This window comes from Pinus tabuliformis, chromosome 1_2 (genome assembly GCF_031772625.1).
Source record: "Pinus tabuliformis cultivar Carrire ecotype Pingquan chromosome 1_2, CPIR1, whole genome shotgun sequence".
NCBI lineage: Eukaryota > Viridiplantae > Streptophyta > Pinopsida > Pinales > Pinaceae > Pinus > Pinus tabuliformis.
Window position 1 is genome coordinate 903,468,747 of NC_142298.1, and position 8,095 is coordinate 903,476,841.

At 39.7% G+C, this 8,095-nt stretch overlaps 1 pseudogene; it reads right to left on the minus strand.

Moving 5' to 3' along the window:
* Window positions 1–6,809: 6,809 nt before the first annotated feature.
* On the minus strand, window positions 6,810–7,793 carry LOC149208877 (putative protein phosphatase 2C 11 pseudogene; annotated as a pseudogene).
* Between the last annotated feature and the right edge of the window lie 302 nt (window positions 7,794–8,095).

Below are 8,095 nucleotides of genomic sequence, written 5' to 3' on the forward strand. Positions count from 1 at the left end.
CCGACATTCAGTCTGGGTAAACACCGTCTTTGCAGACTTTGGTGCAGGATTTTCAGCTTTAACGACTAGGGTAGGTTGGAATACTTGTGGTTTCACTTCTTCTTTAGAAATCTTTGAAGGCCCTGCTCATTCTTGTGTAATAGCAGGGCGTTCCTTTTTAACTATAACAGGAGTAAATGCAGGAGTGGGTCTAGGCAATGGGACTTCGATTATCCTATAACCAGCTCGAGAATAGAGATCACCACATTGGCTGCACATGTATTCATTGTATCGATCCTTTTCCACACTTTTCTCAACTGCAGATGCTATGAGCTAAAGTATACAGATTAAGTTCTTTTTCATAGGCTTCCCTTGGCATCATTAACTCCTACTTATAAACCTCAATCTCAGCTTTCAGAAACTGGTTTTCTTGTTGAAGGGAAGCTAAAGTGACATGGCCTTCTGTAGCAGTTGTAGTATCTGTAGCTGGTTCAAGTGGATGGGAGGATCGTTGTTTGGTGGCAGCTTCATTATTTGTATCCTCAACAGGTGGTTATTGTGTGACAACTACTGGGTCATCAGCTAGATCTGTAATAGCTATATCCTCCTGAACATGCGAATTTTGCATATCAGTTGACTGAGTGGCTGGTTATTCTATAAGAACTATAGTTTGTGCAGTACCCTGGTTATCTACACTTTGATCATCAGCAGGTGGCTATTTTGTATCAACCGTTGAGTCAGTAGCAGCCAAGTCTTGGTCTATTTTCTAGTCATGGTCATCAGCAGGTGGTTCTTGTGTGACACTTGCTGAGCCAGTAGCTCGTTCCTGTGGGACAACTACATGTTGATTATCTACTTCCTGTTTATCAGCAGGTGGTTCTTGTGTAACACCTGCTGAGTCAGTAGCTGCTACATCCTAATGTTTTTCCTAATCATGATCATCAGCAGGTGGTTCTTGTGTAACACCTGTTGGACTAGTAGCTGGTTCTTGTGGGGCAGCTACCTCTAGGTCATCTATCTTTTTCTCCTCGACAGGTGGTTCTTGTGTAACACCTATTGAGTCATTAGCTGGTTCTTGTGGGACAGCTACATGCTGTACATCATCTTGGGTGTCTACTTTTGATCAATCAGTAGCTGGTTCTTGTGAAGCAGCTGCGTCTTCTAAAAGTAATGATGTCACAAAATCCTGAACATTTTACATTTTGGTACCCGAGGGTGAGGAAGGTAGGGATTTAGGGTCTGGTGGGGTATGGGGTTTTAGGACAATGGGTGGGGAATTTGGGGTGGCGGTCTCTATTGCTGCTTCAGAAGACGTCCTCCTTTGTCTTCGAGGTAAGGAGGCAGGAAAAACAGTGGTTCTTCTTTTATGGGTCGCCTTCTCTGGGGTAGGAGGGACATCAGAAGTGATAGCTTCTTTAATTGAGGCCCTTGTTCATATTTTTAATGGGGGCACAAGCTTTTCTTGCCTTTTCCTTTTTAGCTTAGCAAGGGAAATGTTGTCATCTGAATTATCGTTGGGGATATGGACAGTGGGAGTGGATGATTCAGGTAAATTATGGGGTGGGGTTTATGCAATGGAGGGGTCAATTGGACTAACTGTCATGGGTGGTTGGGGATTTTCAGCGTTTAATTGGGGATTTTCAGCTGCTGCTTGAGAAATTTCGGCAGTTTCTTGAGGATTTTCGGCTGCTGGTTGAGGAACTTCAGCAGCTTCCTGGGGGTTTTCAGTTGCTAGTTGAGGAACTTTAGCAGCTTCCTGGGGTGGGTTGTTAAGGGGAGGAGGATTCTGTAGGGCAAAGCCCCTATGGATTTGAAGCTGAACTAGACGATGGTGAGTGAGGGAGAGGAGTGGGTACTTTGCATTCGTGGAATAATGTGACATATTGTTTAGACACCCAAGCAGATAGTATGGCATATTTAATAAATGACCATGTCTTAAATGATTCAACAACACAAAGTCATGCTGGTACACTACCTGGTAACATCCTTCGCAGGTGAGGTAGTGCTTGAAAAAATCGGCAACCTTTGGCCATGGAGGTGGTAATGAATGCAGTGCAAGACCCCTGCCTTTAGGTTCGACCCGTTCCCTAGGTAGAAGAAAATCTTGCTGTGCGTACAGAATGATGTATTTACGACTGAACCAACGAATGCCATCAGCTGGTAATCCTGAAGCATGTGCTATATCTTCCTTCCAGGAGTTGCTGAGAATCAAATTCCTGGAGCCTTCGGAAATAGTCCAGCCAGCCTGCTTGCAGAAAAATTTGATATGCTTCTGGGTGTAATTCCAATAGAGCCGTTGAACCAGGTTCTTTTTGAACAGCGTTACCTTCCATAGTTACCGGTTCAGTAAGATGCATAATACAGAGCCGAGTTACCACAACTGAGACAGAGTAAGATATTGCAAATGAGGTTATGACATAATAAGACAGAGACGGGGTGACGAGACACGGTCATAGTAAAAACGACGGTGATTGGCATATCAGGTAATGATTGCAAGTTTTTGATATTCCCCCCCAACTATGGCTAAAATGATAAGTTTTGAATGTACGGTGATTTCGGCAATCATATCAGAATCTTCTCATTAACTATAGTTTAATATTTACACATAAACACGCATACCTCACGTTTTACCTTCGATTATTGTGTTGAAAGTATAATCTTGTCATTAATAGATCACCAATGGTTATGAAAAGGGGTTGTAAGATATGACAATATTTATATGAAAGGCTTTCTCTATTCACAGGAGGTAATAGTGAAGGAACACAATTATCAGGATGAATGGCTGATTCTCTCAATGGAAAGTGATATGTATTGGTCATTTTTGAGAGGAATTGATGCCTCAATTATGAAAAAATGGGAAAATTGATGCTTTTTCGGAAGGATGGAAAAGGTTGGTGTTCCCACAATGGAGAAAATGGGGAAAAGTTGGTGTTTCAGCAACGGAGAAAATGGGGAAAATTTGGTGTTTCAGCAACGGAGAAAATAGGCAAAAATTGGTGTTTCAGCAATGAAGAAATTGGTGTTTCAGCAATGGGAAAAAGAGATGTTGATGTTAAAGAAAAATACAAAAATGTTGCTGAAGGGTAGTATGAGGGGATGGATTATGAATGGAAATGTTTCCCAAACTGAAACTTGATCCTGCTTGCAATGCAATTGTTCCTTCAGCCAACCTCTGAATCTAAGACCTGCAAAATAATAAATTGTAACATGGGAGCCCTTGATAGGGATTATTAGTTAAGTAATCTAATCTAATAATAATACAAAAATATATAATGCAGTGATTAAATGCAATGAGGGGTAGAAGGCTCCCCTAAAAAGATATAATGTGAATCTGCCATGCAAGTGGCCTTAAGATCCTCCTTAGAAATTGGTTGCTGGTACAGACGAAGCCGATACCCATTTACTAACAATAGAGTTCTAGAACCATCAATTGTTAGGAGCCTTACTGTTCCATTCAGAAAAATAGTATCTATCTCGTAAGGCCCCAGCCACCTTGTTCGTAGTTTCCCTTGAAAATTTTCAAACCTGGAATCATATAATAAAGCCCAATTGCCTTTTTGGAACTGCTTGTGCTTAATAGTTTTATCATGCCACCTGGTTCTTTGTTGTTGAATCATAGTTGTCTGATGGATGGCATCCAACCTCTTTTCATCCAATTCCTGCAGCTGCTACAACCTAGCTGTCTGTGCATCAGTCAAATCAAGGTTAACAACTAAAGCAGTTCTTAAGGTTTTAATTTCAAATTCCACAGGAAAAACAACACTTTTACCATAAACCAATTCATAGGGTGAAAAACCTGTAGTGTTTCTCCAGGTAGTTCTGTAAGCCCATAATGCCTCAGGCAGTCTTTGAGACCAATCCTTCCTATTCTCCTTCACTGTTTTTGTTAAAATAGCTTCTATGACTTTATTTGTACTTTCCACCTGACCATTAGCTTGGGGGTGGTAAGGTGTAGTCATTTTATGATTGATATGATATTTTTGAAGCGTAGCTTTAAAACCATGAGAATTGAAAGGAGGTCCTCCATCTGTGACTAGTTCTCTAGGCACTCCAAATCTAACGAAGATTTCTTCAAATAAAAAGGTTAAAACAGATTCTTCATTAGCTTTAATAAGTGCCTTAGCTTCCACCCATTTAGTCATATAATCTGTACAAACCAATATATAAACTCTTTAGTTGGATGGAGGATTGATGGGCCCTACAAAATATAGAGCCCATCTTTCAAAGGGTTCAAGTATTACCTGAGGGTTCAGTGGCATTTCATCTCTATGATTGGGTTGGCCCATTCTCTGACAAATGTCACAAGCCTTGACATATTTCTTCGCATCATTGAAAAGTGAGGGCCAATAATAACCAATCCTGAGAATTGTATGTGCTGTTTTCTTATCAGCAAAATTCCCACCACAAGGGCCATCATGACAAGCCTTCAATATATCATAAACCTCATCTTCTCTAATGCATCTTCAGATTTCCTGATCAAGTCCTGTACAAAAAAGACACCCACTTATCCAGCTATACCGAGCACTTTGTTGAATGATATTTCTTTTCTCTCGATGTGATAGGTGTTTTTATCTCAAAATCATACCCTGGAAGGTTGCTGACTAGGACGACCCTAAGTAACTATTTCAAACCTACATTAGGCTGAGGCTTAGCCTCCCCAACCTGAGAGGGCCCTCTCAAAGGATTAATGATCTTTGATTATGATTAGGATTGCTAACTCTTATGAAACAAATGTAAACATATGAGTGGTGGAAACACGACTAAAAAGTATCCATTGGGCTTATGGAGTCAACATTGTTTCAGTATAACAATGATATCAACCTTACATAGAAGTCAGGGCATTCAGGATTCAACACATTTAGAACATACCAACAACATATAAGACCACACCGTCTATGAATGTATAAAGGAAGTTAGAGCACCATGAGTGATTTCTAAGTAATTACACATTCATACTACTGCAAATATTGAGAAAAGAATAATACAACACATTCTCAGAATTGAATCCTTCTTGATTCCTGAGAAGCAAAGCCAATATTGCATTACTAAACAGAGTCTTTACATAAAGCCAAATATCAGAGCTTTTTTGAATAATTTTCCAACCCTAGTATATCCCCTGTTCTACTATATATAGAGCTCTTTTTACATACTTGAGATTCCTCCTCCAGCATGAGGGGCTCTCCAATTATTCTTATTATGACACCTATTAACATTTTAAACTGACTATTAAAAACAACTTACTGCTAATTGAAAGCTCTAGAAACCTAAGACAATTAGGAGTGTAACTCTACATCACGTTGGTAATATCATTTATTACAATCAACACTCTTTCTCTGACAAGTGGTATCCTTCAGTTTAGCTTGGTGGATGCTTTAAAACTCCTTGCTGGCCCTTAATGTCTCATATCCTTTACTGCTGCTGAGAAGTAGGAAACTTCCCATGTTCTTATGCTTTTGGTTTCTTCAAAGACATTCAGAGCCAATTAACCATGTTGATCTTCTTTAATTACCCAAAAATCTATTTGAGTGCCACTTTTTTCATGTGCTGTAAGCCTCTCCCGTATACATGTGTGATGACAAAAACTTTTCAAAGCTGATTGAAAATTCATTTACAATACTAGTGGTTATCATTTGTATAAAAAAAAGTTTAAAGTTCTTATAACTTCCTCCCGCTTGTTTTGCTCTGGCTGATTGCTTGCACATTGTAAATGATCTTTTTTCTGAGACTTCCTTTTAAAAATTTTCCCTCGGTCCCTCAAAATTGGTCAATTGAGTTTTAATTAGGTAGCTACAGCAGTTTCATAGCGTGCTACGAAACTACTGTGCATTATGCATCACCTACAGCAGTTTCGTAGCGCGCTACGAAACTACTGTGTAATCATAAAACATAGTTTTAATACCAAACTCTCACTGTCTTGAGCTTTCTTTTCTTGAATTATCTTTTTCATCTGCCCTGAAATTACTAGCTGGATATGGTTAGTCCACCATAGCAAGGTTATTGTATGCTAAGCTTAACCAGTCTTGTACTTCCTCGTTGTTTTTGAGATCCCTGCACATGTGAAACTTCTTGCTAAGATTTTGTAACCCTTCATCTCTTTCACCATATGTCTCCAATTCTTTCCATGATTGCTGTATCACCTTGAAACAATTCCCACTTTCCCGTTTGAAATCATTGAAACAAGATTGTAGAATATATCAGATGGTACAATGTCTTCAAACTGCAATATTGGCACAGATGAAGCTAGGGAACCTATTGCCATATGTGGATATTTCGACCTCATCCAAGCAACTAACATTCCACCATAAGAACCACAAAACAAGACAACTGGATAAGCCTCGGCAGATAGGTTCTTCAGCTGTGAGATAAGATAGTGAATCTCCATCCTTATAGGTCACACTCTGATTTCCATAGGGTATAGACTCTCCATAGTAGCGGTGTTATGGAAAGACGAGCACAGCTCCGAACTGAGGTGCTATGTCCCACATAAATCCAGTGTTCACAGCAAACCAGTCAATGTAGCCCTCATTCCCGTAATAAAGAAAAATAGGCCCCATACACTTGAGTATGGTAATTCTATCCCTGTAGTGCACTTTCAAAGCAACCAGCAACGACACGGTCTCAACAGAGTAGTATCCACAATCAACATAGTCGCCCATGAAGGGATAGTTGGTATCAAGAGCCTTGCCACCGATGCGAAAGAGCTCTATCGGATCATGGAACCAATGTAGCATCAGCTGCCTTTCGAATAGCCTTGCAAGCTTGTACGTCTCTAGTCCGTGCAAGATCACGCAATGAGATCTCAAGTTTTTCACTGACAGTTAAGCGTAGATTCATGACATTTTGTAGGCACTGAATGGCATCTTGGACCTCTTCTTGCATGCCAAGACAATGAAATCATCATCCTCACATAGCTCCACAACATTTATATCTAGATTTGCAATTACAATCTGCTTTTCAGCAGGGAGAAATTTCTTTTGTTTGAATTGCATATCTCCAATAGCCCTCGCCAAATTTAAGCTTCCATTGATACGTCCAGCATGAATGAATCCTCCAGCTCGAAGAATTCGATCCCTTTCGATCTCAAGCTCTGGCTTGTGATCTCGTGACAAGTTGTATGCCTGACCCTTTCTTGAGAGGACACAACGAGAATCACCAGCATTTGCCACAATAAGCTGATTATTTTGAAAAAGTGCAACACCTGCCGCGCTTCCAGAAGTTGGCCCAGAAAAATCAGCATGTGGTCCCTGTTCAAATGCCCAGTCATCTTCTTGATCTTTATCTTTGTTCTCTATGTTTCTTGGAGAAGAAGACCAAATAAATCCCTCTAATAAGCTAGTGAATTTGTTGAACTTATCCCCAAGTATAGCTAATTTCCTCCAGCCCCTTTTCCCACGCATCATCTCATCCATCCTGTAAAATGCTCTTCGAAGAATTCCACATAAATCACCATTTGTGTAGGCCTCACTCTTCAAAACTTGTGTATGAAGATATTTTAGAACCACCTTCTGATAGATAGTTTCATCAAGTTCCTTTTTCTTAGTGACTTTCAAATTTAGGATACCTGATAAGATGTTTCTGAGATTTGGCACTTGTTTAAGTAGAGGCAGCATAAATAATTGCTCATGTGGCCCACTTTGAGTTACATCATTTAGGAGCAATTGGGCCAGTGAGTTGAAGAAGCTATATCCACCTTCTTGGTCTAAAACAAAAGAAATAAGCATCCCAACTGTGTGACCAACAAAAGGTAACAGAAGAAGAAACAAAGCTTTACTATTACTACCTTTTGCCAAGATGGCAAAAATTTGCATTCCCATACCAAGCGCTCTTGAAAATATGTGTATGTAGAATTGAACACGATACAGGATAGTCATGAACATGCACTAGATATGAGACCAATGATAGACTAAAACAAAGAATTGACCCCTTTTGACTTACTAACAAGACTCTTATCCAAACTATTTAGACTCTAAAACCAGATGAAAAGGCTAGACCCAAAACTGACACCAACCCTTTGACAATCAATCGAACTGATGTGAACAATTTATAATTTTTTTTTTTTTTTTGAGTGATAACAGGTGTGATGGTAGCTTCCCCACAACTAGATAATTGGCAATGT